Consider the following 21088-nt stretch of genomic DNA (forward strand, 5'->3'; position numbering starts at 1 on the left):
CTCCTGCACCAATCGGGTTTCCTCCAGTAAAAAATCCAAATCCAAAAGGTCGTCATGGGCACGTAGATCAGCATCCTGGGTCCTCCTGGGGGTCGTCTCTGCCAGGCAACGCCACTGATCACTCACCCACCAAACCAGCCGGGTGGCCTCCGTGTCAGTCCGCAGCGTCTCCTCCAAGATGGCATGCAGTAATCTGAGGCAAACCCTCCAGGGCTCCAGCCAAGGTCAGCAATAAAACCGATGAAGATTTACTTGTGTCATAATGTAAGCTCTAGCCCTGCGGCAAACCCATAAACAGATTCCAGTAGATGGCAGGTCCACAAAAGCAGCTTTATTAATTAGACTCGACAGGTTACAGAAGACATATTCAGGATGACACAAGTGAGGGGCAAGGGCACGGCACTTGGCGTATATGGAAAAGCAAAGGAGATAACCAGTAACCCAAACAACCCCCCTCCCAGAGGCAGGAAGGAGTACTTGGCAATTCTCACACCAAAGGAATCTTTGAAGTCAAAACACGGGGCACGGAGTGGCCTTGGAAGGGAACTGCAAAACAACACCTGGGAGCACAACCATGAACTGTCTTCATGGCCTGCTCCTGACACCCCCACACCTCTTCTGCCACCTGCCTAGACTGTCAGGATCAGGCGTCTGCCTCTAGCATCCCATAAGTAGATTCATCCAGACAGATAGTTCTGAAGCAATAATACTTTATTAGGAACCAAAAAGCAGATTAAAGAGCTGACTGCACACTTGCCGGTGAGGCTGGTAATGGCGAACACAGGCAAGTTACATGCTTAAAGGCACTAAGGGCTAAAAAGGTAAACATTGCTAGGCAACACAGAGATAAGCGGTTCCCAGGAAGACAGACTAAACAATACCACAGCTGCAGAAAACAGGACGAGCGAAACTGTACACAGACATTTACAGGCATGAGAACCAAGGACTCGATATGTAGCCAGAACTTGGCTTAACTCATGCCAAGAGCCTTTACTCCAGCTAAAAGGCAAAAGGCCTGACATTCTGCTCCCCCTAGGGCCCCCCTCCCTCCCAGCAACCGGGTGAGGTTTTTGGGGGTATGCATTGTGAAACTGGCAAACTAGACAGGGGGCAGTCACATGGTGATCAGCCACCCACTAATCATGACCAGGACCCAAGTGTTTCCAGCGAACCAGGTAGTAGAGCACTTTATTGCAGACCCGGGAATCTAAGATCTTGGAAACTTCGAAATGTTCCTCCCCCCCCAACACCGGGGGCTTGGGAGCAGGATCAGGATGCCATTCTGGTGCATGCATGTATCTCTTTAGCAAACTGATATGAAACACTGGATGGATGCCCCTCAGGGACTGCGGAACGGTGAGTTCTACTGTGACTTCATTTATGAGCCGTGAGACTGGGAAGGGTCCCACATACTTCTCACTGAGTTTTTTACACGGGCGTGGGGAGTGAAGGTTTTTTGTGGACAGATATACCTGGTCCCCCACCTTGATGTCCCACCCCAGAGAACAGTGTTTGTCCGCTTGTGCTTTGTACTTGCGCTTGGCCAGTTCCAAATTTTTCGGTAACCAGGGTAGGATAACCATATTTCCTTGAGACAAAAACGGGACATTGGGATGCCAAAAACGGGATAGGGGTTATGTAATATTCTGTAATCATGAAAAAGCAAGATGATTTTAAAAAGTTTTATTACACAAACATATTGAGCTAGATGTAGAGGGGGACCAGCTAAAATCAAATTGAGAAATTTAAAAATAATACTGTTATTTTATCATCATCATTTTATTTATTACGATCAAAGAACAGCTTACATAAAAAAATCATAAATAGTTAAAATAATGTCTAAAATTTGATCAGCTGAAAAAAGAATTTAATTATAACGGCTCTTAATAAAATAGCCTATTTATCACGCAGAACATTATGACATCTTCTCCTGGCTTATTGTCTGTTATTTTATAGTACATACAACATTCCACTATATTTTAGTTGTTTTAGCTAATCACTACATTTCTCAAACCAAGAGCTTAAATAAAAATATTTTTATGCTCCTGGGGCCATGTTTTCTCAATATGTTCCAACTGTACATCAATAGGAACAAGAGTACATGGATGCCATATTCAGAAAAATAATGTGCAATAGGAAAATATAGGAAATATCCACACTACTAAATAAAAATATTTAATTGTAATAATTTTGTATAATTGTACAGCAACATGATAAATATTAATGCACTGCTGATATCATACTGCCCTTGTACAAATCTATGGTGAGACCACTCTTGGAATACTGTGTACAGTTCTGGTCACCACACCTAAAAAAAGATATTACAGAGCTTGAGAAGGTGCAGAAAAGAGCAACCAAAGAGATCAGGGGACCAGAGCAACTGCCCTATGAGAAGCGGTTAAAATGCTTAGGGCTGTTTAGCTTGGAAAGAAGACATAAGAAAATAAGAAAAGCCCTGCTGGATCAGACCAAGGCCCATCAAGTCCAGCAGTCTGTTCACACAGTGGCCAACCAGGTGCCCCCAGGAAGCCCCCAAACAAGACGACTGCAGCAGCACCATCCTGCCTGTGTTCCACAGCACTTAAGATAATAGGCATGCTCCTCTGATCCTGGAGAGAATAGGTATACATCATGACTAGTATCCATTTCAACTAGAAGCCATGAATACCCTTCTCCTCCATGAACATGTCCACTCCCCTCTTAAAGCCTTCCAAGTTGGCAGCCATCACCACATCCTGGGGCAGGGAGTTCCACAATTTAACTATGTGTTGTGTGAAAAAGTACTTCATTTTATCTGTTTTTAATCTCTTACCCTCCAGCTTCAGCAGATGGCCCCACATTCTAGTATTATGGGAGAGGGAGAAAAGCTTCTCCCTGTCCACTCCATACCATGCATAATTTTATAGACCTCTTTCCTGTCTCAACCGTCTTCTGTACCAGAGGACTGGAGAATGGCCAATGTAACACCCATTTATACAAATTCAAATTCAATTCAAAAACCTTTATTGGCATAACAAATCGTACAAGGTATTCCAGAATTTGGCAAATGATAAAACATCAATATCGCAATCTGTAGCAATAGATATGAATAAAATGAGGTATGCCGGAGTACAGTGAATATAAGGTATATATAGAAAAGTAGTGTCTACAAGTAACCGGAATAGCAGCTATTATATTTTTTGTTTAATTTTTATCATTAGAGCTTGCTTCAAAAACATGGCTACTATTTCTGTAGTTTCTGATCATACCCGTTCAGTAAAAGTCTGAACAAAGAGTGTGTGTGTGTGTGGGGGGGGAGAGTTCCTATCCAAAATTGATGGCATTAAAAATTTAGTACGTAGGTCCGCTAGCATTTCACATTCCAATAAAATATGATAAATGGAGTCTATCTGGTTCAAGCCACAGCCACAAATTCTCTTTTCCAAAGGGGTACCATTAAATCTCCCGAATAAAACTGCCGATGGAAAGGCTTTTAGTCTAGCTAGCATAAAGGCCCTGCGGAGGGAAGGATCACTTAGAAAGTAGAAGTAATCCTGGAGGAGTCCAAAATTGGCAGAAAGACCCAATTTGGATGAAGAACAAGATAAAGGGGTTGCAGGCAGGATTGTTTGTCTTTCATGGTCAAGTAGTCTTTGCTTAATAACTCGGAAAATGGTTTGGCTGTCCAGCATCAATAAATTGTCTATATCTAATCCCAAGGTTTTCAGTTTGTGTGGGATAAGCATGAACCACTCTGTATCTGCAGCTTCTTTTAATAAAAAGGGAGTAAGACGACCCATTTATACAAAAAGGTTCCAGGGGGGACCCAGGAAATTACAGGCTAGTTAGCTTAACGTCTGTTCCAGGTAAACTGATGGAAAGCATTATTAAAGAAAGAATTGTCAAGCATATAGAAGGGCCATCATTGCACCCCTGGGGCTGTCATTCCAGTCCAAGAACACTTCTGCTAGTCCCGGGGGCTGTCATTCCACCCCTGGGGCTGGTAATCCAGTCCCTGAACACTGCTGCTCATCCCAGGGGCTGTCATTCCACTATGGGGGCTGTCATTCCAGTTCCAGAGTAGTGTATCTGGGTTGAGAGACCTTACTGGAAAATCCATTCCACGTTTTCTTTGCAACTCTTTGTGTGCTGTAATGTATTTCAAAGGAGCTCATGCAACGTGATTGGCGCTCCAGGCTCCCATTATCTTCAGTGGGCTGTGCAGGTGGGAATGTGTTGATTGACAGACCACATTTTGCTTCCACCCAAAGCTGGAAAGTTGTGCCTTTTCCTTCGGAATGTAAAATAAAGCTGCGTGGTGAGGGGGAAGCAACAAAACTGGCTTGGCTTATTCAAAATGGAACAAAATGGACATTTTAATGAAAAAGACAGGACAGCCAGGAAATGTGACCAAAATGGGACTTTCCCGTTCAAAATGGTATGTATGGTCAGCCTAAACCAGGGCCAAGTATTCTGTATCACGCTCACCCAATCAGCCACATCAGAGTTGGCGTCCTCCCCCGAATGATCCACACTCCCAAACGGCCCAAAGTCTTTTCCATACACTACCTGAAATGGGCTGAAACCAGTGGACCAGTGGGAGGCATTATTATAAGCATACTCAGCAAATGGCAAGAGATCCACCCAATCATCTTGATGGTAGTTTACATAGCAACGCAAATAACATTCTAGTACTGAGTTGACACGTTCAGTCTGACCATCGGTCTGAGGGTGATAGGCACTGGGTAACCCTTGTTCCACCCCCACCAACTCAAGAAAAGCTTTCCAAAACTTTGCTACGAATTGTGGGCCCCGATCCGAGATCACCTTGCACGGAAAACTGTGATATTTGAAGACATGTGATGCAAACATTCAAGCAAGTTTTTGAGCCGTGGGAAGTCCCATGCAAGGAACCAAATGAACCTGTTTAGAAAAAAGGTCTGTGACCACCCGTAGTACCGTCTTCCCCCGGCTGGGAGGAAGATCTGTGACAAAATCCATGGCAATAACTTCCCAGGGAGCCCAAGGTGTTTCCAAAGGCTTCAAAAGTCCGGGTGGCTTCCCCACCACCCTTTTGGTTGTAGCCCAAGTGGGGCAACTGCGAATAAAAGAATCCAAGTCCGTTCTCGTCCCTGGCCACCAGAACTGCCTGCACAAAAGATGCAAGGTTTTAACAAAGCCAAAATGCCCCGCCACCTTGCAACCATGGCCCCGATCCATCACCTCCCTCCGAAGAGAAACAGGAACGTATAATTTATTTTCTTTAAACCAGAACTCCCCCCGCTGAGTCATTTTGTCAGGCAGACTATTTGCGGCTCCCTCTGCCTGGCAGGCTTGAGTCAAGGCAGTTTTGAATGAGTCCGGCAGCCCTTCCAAGGGAGGGGACTCTTGTGCTTGGGAGCGAGTAAGAATGGCCAGGCTAGGCAAATTCCCCCACTGTTTGGGAGTAAATAGCGAGTCTGTGGGATGATCCACCTTGCCCTGATACTGGAGGAGTCTAGAAAGCGCATCTGCCAATTGATTCTGCTTGCCGGGCACATGCTTTAAAACAAAATGGAACTTAGAGAAGAATTCAGCGCAACGCACCTGCTTTGCCGTGAGTTTGCCCATTCCTTTTAAAGCCTCTAAATTTTTATGGTCCGTCCACACTTCAAGCGGGACATCGACCCCCTCTAGGAAATGTCTCCACACCGTGAGAGCACATTTAACTGTGGCCGCCTCTTTTCCCCAAATGGGCCAATTCAATTCAGACTACGAAAACATTTTAGAAAAGTACGCACAGGGTTGAAGCTGCCCCACTTACCCCACTTGCAGTAATGCTCCCCCCCATCGCTACATCAGAAGCATCCACTTGAACAATGAAAGGTTTCTCACAGTCAGGGTGTTTGAGTATAGGCTCAGAAGTGAACAGTTTTTCAGAGTGTCAAAAGCTCACTGACATTCTGGCGTCCAATTCAACCGGGAGGAAGGCAGGGTTGCTGAACTCCCCTTCCCCTTCGTTTTTAACAAATCCGTTATGGGTAACGCCACCTGCGCAAAATTGTTGAGAAACCTTCTGTAAAAATTTGTGAACCTGAGGAACTGCTGTAATTGCTTGTGTGTAGCTGGCGGCTCCCACTCCAACACTGCCCTCACTTTCTCAGGATCCATGGCCAGACCCTTGTGCGAAATCACGTACCCCAAAAAGGTCAGTTTAACCTGATGAAACTCACATTTGGACAACTTTGCAAACAATTGATTGTCCCAGAGGCGTCTCAGTACCTCTTTGACTAACTTCACATGCTCCTCGTAAGTTTTTGAATAAATCAAAATGTCATCTAAATACACAATCACCCCTTTAAAAAGTAAGCCATGTAACACCTCGTTAATCATTTGCATGAAGACACTACGAGCCCCACTAAGACCAAAGGGCATGACCAGGTATTCAAACATTCCAAAGCAACTAGAGAAGGCCGTTTTCCACTCATGCCTGTTCCGTATTCTAATGCGATAATAAGCCTCGATCAGGTCCAATTTGGTAAAGATGTGACTGTCAGCTCTGGGCTCACCAGATAGATCCCACAAAACAATTTCTGGGCAGGTAGTCCATAGAAAGGTGATTTATTGAGAAATATACAGCGAGTTGCAGAAAATGACTTGGAAGCAGCAAGGATACTAATGGGGGTAGGAATGAGAATACAGTAGATATAAAGTTGAAATGAACTGATGATTAGAAGGGCCCTGCCCCCGGGCTCCCCCGAGCTTCCATCGCACGTCTGTCCTCCTGTTCCCCAGAGGCAGGCATTTTTGGAAGCATCGCTTCAGGGGACCCTTCTTGCAAGAAACCCCAAGTTTGGTGCAGATTGGGGCAGGAGGTCCAAAGTTATGGGCCCCGGAAGGGGTCCCCCCACCATCTGACGATTGGAATAAAGCCATTTAAAAACACAGTCACGCGTGATTTCGAGTCCATGCCCCCGCCCTCCTGCTACCAAGAGGCCACGTGTGCCTACGCGCACTCACTTGGGGAAAATGGCCATGAGAAGAAGGTGGTGCAAGGAGGAGATGCACCTCCTCCTCGCTTCCTCGAGGGGTGTGGGCTGGCATTTTGGGTGCTAAGGTGCCCAAGGGATGCAGTTCTCAGTTTCTTTAGGGAGGTTGCCCTGGGCCTCAAAGCCTATGGCTACAGGAGGAGGTTCGCGTGCGAGTGTAGAAACAAGTACAGGCGTGTGTGCGAAGCCTTCTACGCCTTCGTCAGATGCCCGCTTCAGCCAGGACAAAGATGATGAAGGCGCACTGGAGGCTGGCAGGGTGCCCCCCCAAAAAACCCCAAAGAGGAGTACACAGGTACGTTGCTCACGAGCGCTCTCTAAATGCTAGTAGCTGTGGATAGCCCTCTCCTCAATGAACATGTTTACTCCCCTCTTAAAGCCTTCCAAGACAAGTTGGCGCCAGCGGCCATCACCACATCCTGGGGCAGGGAGTTCCGCAATTTAACCATGGGTGGACTGGATGGAACTCAAAAACAGCACCTCTATAAGATCCCCATGTGCTCCCACATGGCCAAGCAAATGGGACTTTCCAGTCATTCCGCAATATTCCTCCAATTTTTCTTTCTTGGAAGGAAGGAAGGAAGGAAGGAAGGAAGGAAGGAAGGAAGACAGACAGACAGACAGACAGACAGACAGACAGACAGACAGAAGAATGGCCCGCATCAGACCAAGGCCCATCAAGTCCAGCAGTCTGTTCACACAGTGGCCAACCAGGTGCCTCTAGGAAGCCACTAACAAGACGAATGCAGCAGCACCATCCTGCCTGTGTTCCACCGCACCCAAAATAATAGGCACGCTCCTCTGATACTAGAGAAAATAGGTATGCAGCATGACTAATATCCATTCTAACTAACAGCCATGAATACCCCTCTTCTCCATGAACATGTCCACTCCCCTCTTAAAGCCCTCCAAGCTGGCAGCCATCACCACATCCTGGGGCAGGGAGTCCCACAATTTAACTATGCGTTGTGTGAAGAAATACTTCCTTTTATCTGTTTTGAATCTCTCACCCTCCAGCTTTAGCAGATGACCCTGTGTTCTAGTATTATGGGAGAGGGAGAAAAACCTCTCCCTGTCCACTCTCTCCAAACCATGCATAATTTTATCATGTCTCTCTATCATGTCTCCCCTCAGCTGCCTTCTTTCCAAGCTAAACAGCCCTAAGTGTCTTAACCGCTCCCCATAGGACAGTTGCTCTAGTCCCCTAAGCATTTTGGTTGCTCTTTTCTGCACCTTCTCAAGCTCTGTAATATCTTTTTTTAGGTGTGGTGACCAGAACTGTACACAGTATTCCAAGTGTGGTCTCACCATAGATTTGTACAAGGGCAATATGATATCAGCAGTTTTATTCTCTATTCCTCATCTAATTATAGCCAGCATGGAATCTGCCTTTTTTACAGCAGCCACACACTGGGTTGACATCTTCATTGAGCTATCCACTACCACCCCAAGATCCCTTTATTGGTCTGTCGCTGCCAGCACAGATCCCATCAGTGTATATGTGAAGTTGGGATTTTTTGTCCCAATATGCATCACTTTACACTTATTCACATTGAATCTAATTTGCCATTTTAATGCCCATTCTTCCAGTATGCAGAGATCCTTCTGGAGCTCTTCATAATCAGATTTTGATTTAACCATCCTAAATAATTTGGTGTCATCTGCAAACTTGGCTACTTCACTGTTTAACCCCAACTCCAGGTCATTGATGAACAGGTTGAAAAGCTCCGGTCCCAACACAGATCCCTGAGGCACCCCACTGCTCACATCCCGCCAATGTGAGAACTGACCATTGATTCCTACTCTCTGCTTCCTATTTTTCAGCCAGCTCTCAATCCATAAGAGGACTTGTCCTCTTATCCCGTGACTATGAAGTTTGCTTAGCAGTCTTTGGTGGGGGACTTTGTCAAAAGCTTTTTGGAAATCCAAATACACAATATCCACAGGCTCATTCCTGTCCACATGCTTATTGACACTTTCAAAAAACTCTAATAGGTTAGTGAGACAGGACCTACCTTTACAGAAGCCATTTTATATGCTTGACAATTCTATCTTTTATAATGCTTTCCACTAATTTACCCAGAACAGACGTTAAGCTAACTGGCCTGTAATTTCCTGGGTCCCCCCTGGAACCTTTTTTATAAATGGGTGTTACATTGGCCATTCTCCAGTCCTCTGGTACAGAGGCTGATCGAAGGGACATATTACATATATTTGTTAGAAGTTCAGCAATTTCCCATCTGAGTTCTTGAAGAACTCTAGGATGAATACCGTCTGGTCCCTGTTTGCAGTTTGTGTAGACGTTCTAGGACTTCCTGCCTTGTTACCACTATTTGCCTCAGTTCCTCATTTTCCCCTCTCCAAAATCTCTGTTCAGGAGAAGGAATCTGCCCTGTATCTTCAACAGTGAAGACAGATGAGAAGAATTCATTTAGTTTTTCAGCAATTGCTTTATCCTCCCTTACAGTTCCTACTCCTAATATTACGGTTTCCTACTCCTAATATACTTAAAGAATTTCTTATTGTTTGTTTTGATGTGTTTAGCAATATGCCTCTCAAAATGTTTTTTTGCATCTCTAATTATCTGCTTGCATTTCCTTTGTGCAAGTTTGTGTTTGCTTCTGTCCGCCTTGTTTGGGCAAACCTTCCAGTCTCTGAAGGAAGACTTTTTTTCTCTAATTGCTTCCTTCACCTTACATGTTAGCCATGGTGGTGACCTCTTGGACTTATTACTACCTTTCCTGACCTGCGATATACAAGCTAGCTGAGCCTCTAGTAATGTGGACTTGAGTAACCCCCAAGTCTTTTCAAGAGATTTAACCCTCCTAACTGTTTCTTTCAACTTCCTCTTTACCAGTTTTCTCATTTTAGAGAAGTTCCCTCTTTTAAAGTAAAGGTAATTGTGTGAGATTTTCCAGTCACTTTCCCACTTACATATAAATTAAATTTGATGCCATTGTGATCACTATTGCCAACTGGCTCAACTACATCCACATCCCACACTAAATCACTGGCAGCACCACAGAATATTAAATCCAGGATCACCTCCCCTCTGGTTGGGTCTATGACCAACTATTTGAGGGCACAGTCATTTAGGATGTCTAAAAATTTTATCTCTTTGGCTTGACTGGAGCATACATTTATCCAATCAATATGAGGGAAGTTGAAGTCTCCCATTATTACTACTTCATTACCTTTACATGCTTCCTAATTTCATTCTCCATTTCAAGATCACCCTGAGCCATTTGGTCAGGGGGCCGATAGAACGTCCCCAGTACTAAATCTCCTTTGGGGCCCGGAATCGTCACCCATAAGGATTCTGTGGACGAGTCTGCCCTTTTTATGGTCTCTAGCTTATTAGACACTATGCCTTCCTTGATATACATAGCAACACCCCCTCCAATACGCCCTTCCGTGTCATTTCTATACAGTTTGTAGCCAGGGATGACTGTATCCCACTGGTTCTCTCCTCTCCACCAGGTTTCTGTAATGCTCACTATATCTATGTTTTCCCTTAAAACCATGCACTCTAATTCCCCCATACAGTAGTAGACAACTACTACTGTATGGAACTTGAATTAACAGGGGGGGGACTATCTGACCAGTGCAAGGTTATCATGCGGCTTTCACCAACCATTCACATATTTGCAAGTATCTGGATTGATAAAAGGAAGTGAGCACAGGGCATCAAAATAACATAAACAAAGATTCACCCAAAGAGAGGTGAATCACACATGCATAGAGTGGCAAATCCAATGCAAAACAGTCCACCGTTAATAAATGGCCAGATCTTGAACTACTCCCTCCCATTCACTTGACTGGGACATACATTCTACTAATTTGGGATTTCTCATATTTTATGCCTCTGTTGACATGATTCGTTAGCCAAATTGGGGAGGGGGTTGCCAACCTCCAGGATGGGCCTGGAGATCTTCTTTTCTTGCAACTAATCTGAACCAAACTGTCTCTTTTCCTCCCTAGAGACAGACGGCAGCGAGGGAAGTGAGACTGCCGTGGGACCAGAGGCAGCCGCAGCGAGGGGAGTGAGACTGCCGTGGGACCAGAGGCAGCTGTGGCGGGGCCCGGTGAAGGTGAGTGTGGCGTACAATTCCAGTAAAGCAGAACTTCCCAGAAACATACTGAAGAAGTACCAGACGCACACTCCAAAAACTGGAGATCTTGTTTTATTGCAAATAATCTGAGCCCATTTTTCTCTATTTCTCCCCACAGAGGCAGAAAGCAGCGGAAGTTGACTGTTCTGGTGTTTTTATTAAAAATGGCCTGTCTTGTAACACAGTTTTTTAAAAGTTAATATTGTTCAACAGTTTGTAAAAAACTGATATTGTGCAACAGTTGTAAGAGAGTTTGTTGTGTTAAAAAAGTTCTAAAAATGTTTACATTGTTGTACATGATTTGATATACATGTCACACGGGCCTCAATAGGAAGCAAGCAAAGGTCACCATAGTACAAGTTTCCTATCCCACTTTAGTGCACCCCACCTCACAACTACCGCAGCCTGCCTTACACAAAGTTAAACAACAGATAGCATCACAAAAAAAGCAGCTACCTAGAAGCAGAAGAATTACCAACGAGGACAACCTCAATGCAAGGAAGCAAGTGAGGTTCATCACAGTTCCTAAACCAGTCAACTCAGTCACTTAAGTCACAAGGTCTCCCCCACTGCCAGCAAAGTGGTTCGCAGGAAGCTGGCTAGGCTACCTTCCCTGCCCCGCCCCCCACAAGCAGACAGAGAAGCCCAATAGTAGCCATGCATGGCAGAAAGGCACACAATCACACATTTTCCCCACGGAAGGAAAGCCTCACTCAGACAGGGAGAGGGTTTCTGGGGTGTGGGGGTGCAGCTGCAATGCATCCGTGTGAGATTTGGTGTGGGCACTGGGTTATAGTGATGATGATGATGAGTCCAAGGGGCTGGGTGAGTGCTGGCAGAGCTGGGAAGTCACCTGGACGTGAGCCACTCAGTGGTTCCCCCCGCCACTTGGCGTTATGGGTTTGGGAAGGGGAGACAGTTCCAAAGGGACAAATCAATTGGGGATGTGACCCGACGCTTCTTTGTGAGGCTGCTGAATTTTTTATTACGGGAAAGAGTGCTCCACCCAAACCTCCAATGACAGGCCCCGAGAGATGCGGGCACAAGCATGTGCTCACCTCATGCATCCTCAGTTTCCCCCCCTTTGTGTAACCCTGCACAACCCGGTGACACAAATCCCCACTAGAGGATAAGGTTTTCCCCCCCTAAATTCAATACAATCAAGACAGAAGTCCTTGTGGACAGATGTGAAATTGCCTACAAGAGAACAGCAAAACATTTAATATAACAGCACAACCTATACAACTTCAAGTAACCAAACAATTACAAACACAGTTCACAAAATCTTCTGTGCCCTTCAGGAAGGACACTGTGTACATTGGTAAACAACACAAGGTGCACTAACAAGGAAAGAAAGAAAAGTCCATAACTGAAACTCTAAATGCAGGGTTCCTCGCATGAAGCCTGGGGTCATGGCAGAGTCAGCGTCGCCGTGTCAGAGGAGAGCAGAATGTGTGTGCACCTCTGTATTATAACCATCATGCTTTGGCAGCCCATGTAAATCGTTCCCACGCCCCCCCCCCCCCGTACTGACTTTGATGGAAGCAAAGGATGGCATGTGAACATAAGAACATAAGAAAAGCCCTGCTGGATCAGACCAAGGTCCATCAAGACCAGCAGTCTGTTCACACAGAGGCCGACCAGGTGCCTCTTGGAAGCCCACAGACAAGATGACTGCAGCAGCATTATCCTGCCTGTGTTCCACAGCACCTACTATAATAGGCATGCTCCTCTGATCCTGGAAAGAGTAGGTATGCATTACGACTAGTATTCCTTTTGACTAGTAGCCATGGATAGCCCTATCCTCCATGAACATGTCTACTTCCCTCTTAAAGCCTTCCAAGTTGGCAGCCATCACCACATCCTGGGGCAGGGAGTTCCACAATTTAACTATGCATCTTGTGAAGAAATATTTACTTTCGTCTGTTTTGAACCTCTCACCCTTCAGCTTCAGCAGATGACCCCGCATTTTAGTATTATGAGAGAGGGAGAAAAGCTTCTCCCTGTCCACTGTCTCCATACCATGCCAAATTTTATAGACCTCAATCATTTCTCCCCTTAACCACCTTCTTTCCAAGCTAAACAGCCCTAAGCATTTTAACCCTTCCTCATAGGGAAGTTGCGCTAGTGCCTTGATCATTTTGGTTGCTCTTTTCTGTTTGTGTTCAGTCATCTGGCTGTGACATTGCTGATTGTGTAGAGGAAGAAAGAAGATGTTCACAAGGGTCATGGTGGTGGGCAGGGGGTTGGTGGTTACTCTCTGCACGGGGCCCCTCAAAACCTGGAATGATGATAGACAAGTTTGCCTGCTCTAGGTTGAGAAATACCTGGAGATTTTGGGGGTGGAGCCTGGGAAAGGTGGGGTTTGGAGGGGGGAGGGAACTCAGCAGGATATCATGCCATAGAATCCATCTTCCAAAGTAGCCATTTTCTGCAGGGGAACTGATCTTAGTTGTATGGAGATCAATTGTTATACCGTGGGAGATCTCCAGATGCTACCTGGAGGTTGGCAACCCTAATTGATAGAAGATGCTGCTGCACTGCCCTGGAGTAGTATGGTCCCCGCAGTGGGTCACCATAGCAGTCTCACTGTCATGTTTTTGTACCAACTGTAGTTTCCAGACACCTTTGAAAGGCAGCCCCATGTAGAGTGTATTATAGTGAGCTCATGTGAATATCACTAGTCTCAGGGCTTTTACATATTCTCAGTTCCTCACATCTAACTTCCTGTTTCTTTGGGTTCCCCCCCCCCCAGTTCTGCATGCATTTTGCTCCCTCTGATGGTCGATTTGACATCACACAGCTTTAAATGAAGCATTTCTCCCTGCAGTTTAAATCAGCAGTTTTTGTGCTTGATAAAAATTGGTGTTGTATTGAATCGACCACTAGAGGGGGCAAAATGCATGCAGAACTGAACACCCCCCAAAGAAACAGGAAGTTCGATGCGAGGAAACTGAGAATGCATAAAAGCCCTCAGACTCTCATCCCTGGAACCTAGAATTCTTTTAAATGGAGGCACCAAGGGTCCTTGAATATGCACAACATGCACTGTACCACTGAGCTTTAGGCCTTTGTGTTGATTAGTACTCACTAGTGATCAATAAAGAGAGTGAGAAAATAGCTCTTCTGCAAATGGGACAGAGAGAACTGTAAAACATTATTGCTGTTAAAAGGCAAGCACACATTTCTACTGTCTGTTTTCTCTGTTTTCCTAATCAGCCTCTTCCTGTTCTGACACATAGGCAAAAATCCCCCACCTTCAAAAGAAGCTCATTCATAGCACTGTTGGAACCAAGTTCCTGTGCAGGATCCTTTGTGTGTGTGTGTGTAGCAGCTGACATGTAGGAATAAAGATTAGTGTGTGTGTATTTGTGCATTCATGCATATCCAGAAGTGTGATTTGGGCATTAAGATGGTACTTTAAAAAGATAGTTTAGATGATTCAGCAAAGAAAGGTTGGGAGGAAATTAATACTCCCCAATTCTTTGTTTAATAAAGGAACAGCTGTGGTACCTTGGCCCCAGTCTGAATCACACACCCCTCCACAACTCTATTTGCATTATTTAAAAAAGCAGGAGATTTGCAGTGCAATCCTGAGCACAGTTACACACCCATCTAAACCCATTCCGTTTCTGGACTTAAGAAGCCTTCTCCGGACTGCACTGTTAGACATCTCCCTCTGTCACATCTAGTTTGGTCCTATTTTTTATATGTAGGGTCTTCAGCCTTTTCATATGTTAAGCACTGAGTCTAGAGGTAAATGTGCATTCTATTCCCTATTTATTGATACACTACCACTTTACCATGTTCAGGCTGGTGGTAAGTGCCATCAAGTCGCAGCCGATTGAGGGAATCTTGGCCATCTTCTGGGCATGGAGTAGGGGTCACTGGGTGTGTGTGTGGGGGGGAGGTAGTTGTGAATTTTCTGCATTGTGCAGGGGGTTAGACTAGATGTTCCAGGTGATCCCTTCCAACTCTATGATTCTATGATTTATGTAGGGTTTTCAAAGCAAGAGAGAAACAGAGGGGGTTTGCCATTGTCTACGTCTGCATAGTGACCCTGGATATCTATGGTGGTCTCCCATCCAAGTACTAACCAGGGCTGACCCTGCTTAGCTTCTGAGAGCTGATGAGATCAGGCTTCCTTTGGCCATCCAGGTCAGGGCACATGTTCAAGTTACAGTCTTGTAAAAACACATATGTAGATCCCTATGACACACCTGATGGCCCTATATGATCCTGTGTCACGATCTCATCCTCTACTTCCATCATACAGTTTGAATCTCTCCAGGCTTCGTATTTTAAAAGGTGCCATGCCATTTGAAGCCAAGCACCAGCATTTAAATTCATGCCTATACACTGGATAATTTTTGCATTTTTTTTAAAAAAAGAGCATATAAAGTATGATTTGTAGGTTATTGAAAATGTCATGTTGCACGCATTTCCCCGGTGCTCTTTCCTTAGCTCTAATTACTGAAACTGATTACATTTAAAAGATTACCTTTCCAGCCAGGAGGCACAGAGATACGTTTCCTTAAATGTATTCCTTAGGCCATTTTGACATGAAAAGCAGCAAATAGGAGCTCTGCCCGCTCGGAGTAAGCTGCCTTGTTAATGCCTCCCACCGCTGCCGAAATGTAAAGTGAATGACAAGGCAAGTAACAGTCTGCTTTTACTTGGAGGGAAACAAAGTGCAGGCGGGCTGGGATTTGAGGTAGGCAAGTCGTGGGAAATATTTGTGAAATATTTTGTCGCTTTGCAACTCTGCTTAGGGATTCAGGTTGAGTTCTCACAGAGGTGGTGAACCTGGGTTTCTACCTCTGGGCCTCTACCTCTATCTTCTGTACAATGCTCCTCTGTACAAAAAAAACTCATGTGCATAGCAAGGTGTCTGCTATGTTTCCTGTTTCCTTGCACATGCTGGAGGGCAGGATTGGGGGTGAGGGAACAGAAGCAGACGGTTGCGCATTCTACACATCTCCCCTCTCCTCCCATCATGATAGGAAGCCTACCTGAAGCAAGGGAAAGAAGCAAAGACTTTGCTTATATACACTGGCAGGCAGGCAGGCAGGGGCTATAAAGGTAGAGGCTCAGGCTTTGCCTCCCCTTGCAATAGACAGTTTGCTTACCTTGCAAATTGTATAGACCTCATAGGGTTGCAAGCTCCAGGTTGGGAAATACCTGGATATTTTTGGGGTGGAGCCTGAGGAGGGCAGGGTTAGGGGAGGGGTTTCGATGCCATAGTCCAATTGCCAAAGTGTCATTTTTCTCCAGGTGAACTGATCTTTATTTCCAGGAGATCTCCAGGAGATCTCCAGCTAGTACTTGGAGGTTGGCAACCCTATCTTCAGGTCCCACCTGGAGGTTGGCAACCCTAACGTCTGAGCTAGTACCTGGAGGTTGGCAATCCTATACCCTCAAGTGAAATCAAGGAGAAAACACCCAGGAGATGCCAGCGACAGAAAGGATGAGGAAGGATCAGATAGGGATGCCAGCCTCCAGGTGGGACCTTGGGATTCCCTGGAATTAAAGTTCATCTCCAACTACAAAGATCAATTCCCATGTAGAAAATGGAGGGTGGACTCTATGGCATTGTACTCCACTGAGGTCCCTGCCCTCCCCAGGCTCCACCGCCAAATTGCCAGGAATTTCCCAACCTGGATCTGGCAACCATAGATCATCTCATGTCTCTATAAAGAGTGAAGACCACTGATTCCAGATCTGGGATCTCCTATGGACATCTGTCTCTCCTCAGCCTTCTGCTCTCTCAAATGTCCTAACTGTATTTTAAAACGCTGCAGCCATGGTAGAAACCTGATATGCATGAGTCTGCCCATTCACACGTGAAATAGGACCCACCCCATTTTGAAACAAAATCACAGCACAAAGCCAAAGAAAGCTAACCCTGCCCCCCCCCCGCCCCTTTTCACTGTACTTAATTCCCTGAAGCACATTTTCTCCAGGTTAGGCTCCAATACAGGAGGTTAGCTGGGTTGGGGGGAGAAATGGGAGCTATTCAAGGAACTCATTTGGACTGCAGCACAAGGAGAAGGGGAACAAAAGCCACTTCAGACAGCAAAGTAGGGTTGCCAATCTCCAGGTGGTACCTGGAGATTTTCCACTATTACAAGTGTTCTCCAGACATCCAAGATCAGTTCCCCTGGAGAAAATGGCTGCTTTGGAGGGTGGCCTCTATGGTATTATACCCTCCTGGGGCCCCTCCTTGCCCTGAGGCCCCACCCTGAGGCCCCACCCTCTAAATCGCCAGGTATTTTCCCACTCAGAGCTGGCAACCCTACTGCAAAGAGCGGGGGATTGAAAACTTTCCCCTTAGAGCTGCCAACCTCCAAGTGGTGGCTGGAACTCTCCTGTGGATTACAACTGATCTCCAGGTGACAGAGATCAGTTTCCCTGGAGAAAATGGCCACTTTGGAAGTATGTATGACATTATACCCTGCGGAGGTCCCTCCCCTCCCCAAATCCACCTTCCTCAGGCTCCATCCCCAAATCTCCAGGCATTTCCCAACCCAGAGCCCTAGTTCTCCTGGGCCATTTTCCTGAACTGAAATGGTCTGGGGAGCTGCTGTTCATCCCCTTGGGGAAGCCTTACTTGTGCGTTTCTCCAAGTGGGCAAATCACAACCCCTGGGGCAATTTCAGATTGGGAAGATGGCGTGGGGGAAGGTGCCTACATTGGTCCATCAGAGGCAACCAGAATTAGTTTCTAATTAGGGCTTCTCCAAGTGATAACGGAGGGGGAAGGAAAGAAGATTCAAGGGTTATTAACCATGTCGCTTCAAAGGGACCTCTGAACGGAGCCATGACCTGAATGCTGTGCGATGTTGGTCTCTTATAAGACAAACTCTGATTTAATATTGTATTGCTTTATATGTTGGACCTGCCTGAAATGTTTCATTGGGTAATGACATTTCAGAGTGCCTTCTCTTTTAGAAAAGGATATTGAGAGTCAGCATGAATAAAAATTTAAAATAAATACTTCTGCTTGTGCATCACACAATTGGAAAAACTTTAAAAGATAGCTTCTTCTATCGATTGTGCCTCCTCGCTATTCAAAAGACGATTGATTTTTTAGAAAAAAACTCCAGTAGTTTAAAATGCGGTTAAAAAGTACATGCCATTTGCAAGCTCATGACAAAGACATCTTTCTTGTCAACCAGTCCTATCATTTCTGACTTTTTGGAAAATGCAGGCATTGAGCAAATCAGCAAAATAGGACACATTCTCTCAGCAGGCCTGTGTGTGTATGAGAATGAGACGTTCAGGCATCCATGTAGATCTTATGTAGTCAGAAAGAAGGACAATGATAATTTAGGCAAGAGCTATGGACCTCTATTACCACACCCCCACAAAGTCTTCAGTAGGAAAAGGATGAGAGATATCTGATTTTAAAGGAATATAGAGTTTATTGAGGGATTTGGTACAATAGTGGGGGAAGGAACTCATCCTAAGCAATTACTAGCCATACTAAGCCAAGGCACTAGGGCTGTGCATACGGGTAAACCCGAACCGAAAATAAACCTGAAAAAGGCCTCTTTGGCTTTTTTTGGGGTTTAATTTAAGCTGATTATTAAAACTGGGAATCAAGCGTAAGACAAATAGCTGAAAAAGCAGAATAGGTATTTGGCTTTTTTCGGCTTTCCCCAGGCTTTTTTTAATGAGCTCTGGGGGTGGAGTATTTTTCAAGGTAGAGTCACCAAATTTTCAGGGTAGCTGTAACATGAACCCCAAAATTTACCATGCTTTTCTATGGAGGAAGGGGGTGACCTCTTCAGGGGCCCATAAAATTGGACCCCCGTCCCAAACTTTACCAAACGTTGGGGTTCATGCAAGGAGAGTCCCTTGCAGCTACCCTGAAAATTTGGTAACTCTACCTTGAAAAATACCACCCAGAGCTCCTAAAAAAATCCCATATTATAAAAATCAAATGGGGGTTTGAGTGGTAAATCATCCGGTTGTGCTGCCATGCTTCTGGATGTAAACCAGAAGCGATGGGTCCGTGTCGCTCGCGGCCATGCGCGTGTGATCCCCACCCTCAAAAAATCTCCTGCCAGAGGAGAGTGGGGACCTGGCAACCCTAGTGATGGAATATCCTCTTCCTCTCCACTGCTAAGGCATTGCTCACAGGAACACTGGAAAAGGAGAAGCTGGAAAGCAACCCCCCCCCCCGACTCTGGCCTCTGACTGGCAGAGTCTAACAAGACTCTACATGTTATTTAGGTTATGCTACTGAGGAAATTATACAGTGCCTTCAATATTCATGACACTTGGAGCACAGAGCAAGAGAGAATCCATCCTCCAAGGAGCTTGCAATTCAAAAATTGGCATTGGGGAGGGAACGGGGAGGGGGAAGGTTGGAGAAACAGGGGTAACAAGAGATGCATTAAAATATACTTGGCCTTGGCTGCACTGGGAATGAAAATGATCCTCGAAGAAAGCATTTTGCCTCAAAGGGCCAATTCTCCAGCAAACTCTGAGTATTTGCAACTGAGACAGGTCGATTCAGAGTTCAGCCAGCGAGCCTGGGTTCAGCTCCGGAACACATAAAGTGATGGTCAAAAGGAGAGGGTTTCTGAGCATGCACAGAGAGCTTTTCCTTCATCCCTGGGCAGCCACAACCCCAAATGATTCGAGTTGCTGCGAAATTTGACTGGCATTTCCTGTTTCAAAATTATTGCTACCACTGAGCTTGCAATGACCGAAGGCGAATCCATTGGATGTGCACCACACAGTCTCAGAGTGGCATTCCCTATCTGCATTATGGCCCTGCTATTCCTTTCAGCAGAAGTTCAAGTCTGTGGGTTACTCTAGTATTTTCTCAGCTCTGTACTAAAGCCAGCTCCTGTGTGTATTAGTATTCGTGGCCGGAGCTCTGAGGGATGACTTCCTAGAAGGGCTCAACCCCAGCCCCTTGCTTTTTTGGAAATTAATACAGGCTGAGACTGAGTATCCCTTATCTGGACTGCTTTGGACCAGAAGTGATCCGTATTCTGGGTCTTTCCAAATATTGGAATATTTTGGAATTTTTGCATAAACATAAAGATATCTTAAGGATGGGACCCAAATTCATTTTTGTTTTATATACACTTTGTACACATAGCCTGAATGTAATTTTAAACAATATTTTTAAATAATTTTGTGTACAATGAACCATCAGAAAGCAAAGGTGTCGCTAGCTCACCAGAATACCTGTATCAGCTGTTAAACAAGAGCAACAACAAACTAACAGCAGCAAGCTTTCAGTCTCCACCTACAATGCAGTGTACACTATATTTTACTTTTTTAGGGGAGCGGAAACATTGAAAGCAGGCAGCAGGAATCTGCCTGCATGCCGGTTCAAAGGGTCTTCTTTTTGGATCAATCCGGATATGGGATGCCCGGATAAGGGATACTCTCTGTAGCAGATTATTACACTGAAAATGCCTCCATATAAACTTCCTCGCTATCTAGGGAATTAGTAGTACAATCCTATGCAGCCTTAGCCTAAGCCCATTGATTTAAATTGGTTTAGGCCAGTCTAACGCTGCATAAAACTGCAGTGCAAGTATATATTCACTGGAATCTGCCACTGTTTCACAGAGCATTTATTGCCTCTAAAGAACATTTTCCCCTCACCGCTAAGATGTTTAAACGCACACATGCACTATTAATCCAGTAATCGATCTTTGCCTGGATTTCAGAAAACCCAGTGTTTGTATTAAAGGAGCTGAGTATTATTTCAGAGGACTCTGTCCTTGAAGTCAAGTGGGATTTCAAACTCCATGCCATGCAAACACTTAAACACTTAGGGAGTTTACTAACCTACTGTGCTTTCATGAAATTCTTTACACTGACATCTATAGCGTGGGTCAAAGCAACTATTGTGCCAACCTGATACGAAATGTCTGAGATAATTTTTACACAAGGAATCAGCCTCTGGAAGCTCAAGTGCCAAATCTGGCTCTTTTTTTAA

This window comes from Euleptes europaea, chromosome 11, assembly GCF_029931775.1.
Source record: "Euleptes europaea isolate rEulEur1 chromosome 11, rEulEur1.hap1, whole genome shotgun sequence".
Classification (NCBI taxonomy): Eukaryota; Metazoa; Chordata; class Lepidosauria; order Squamata; family Sphaerodactylidae; genus Euleptes; species Euleptes europaea.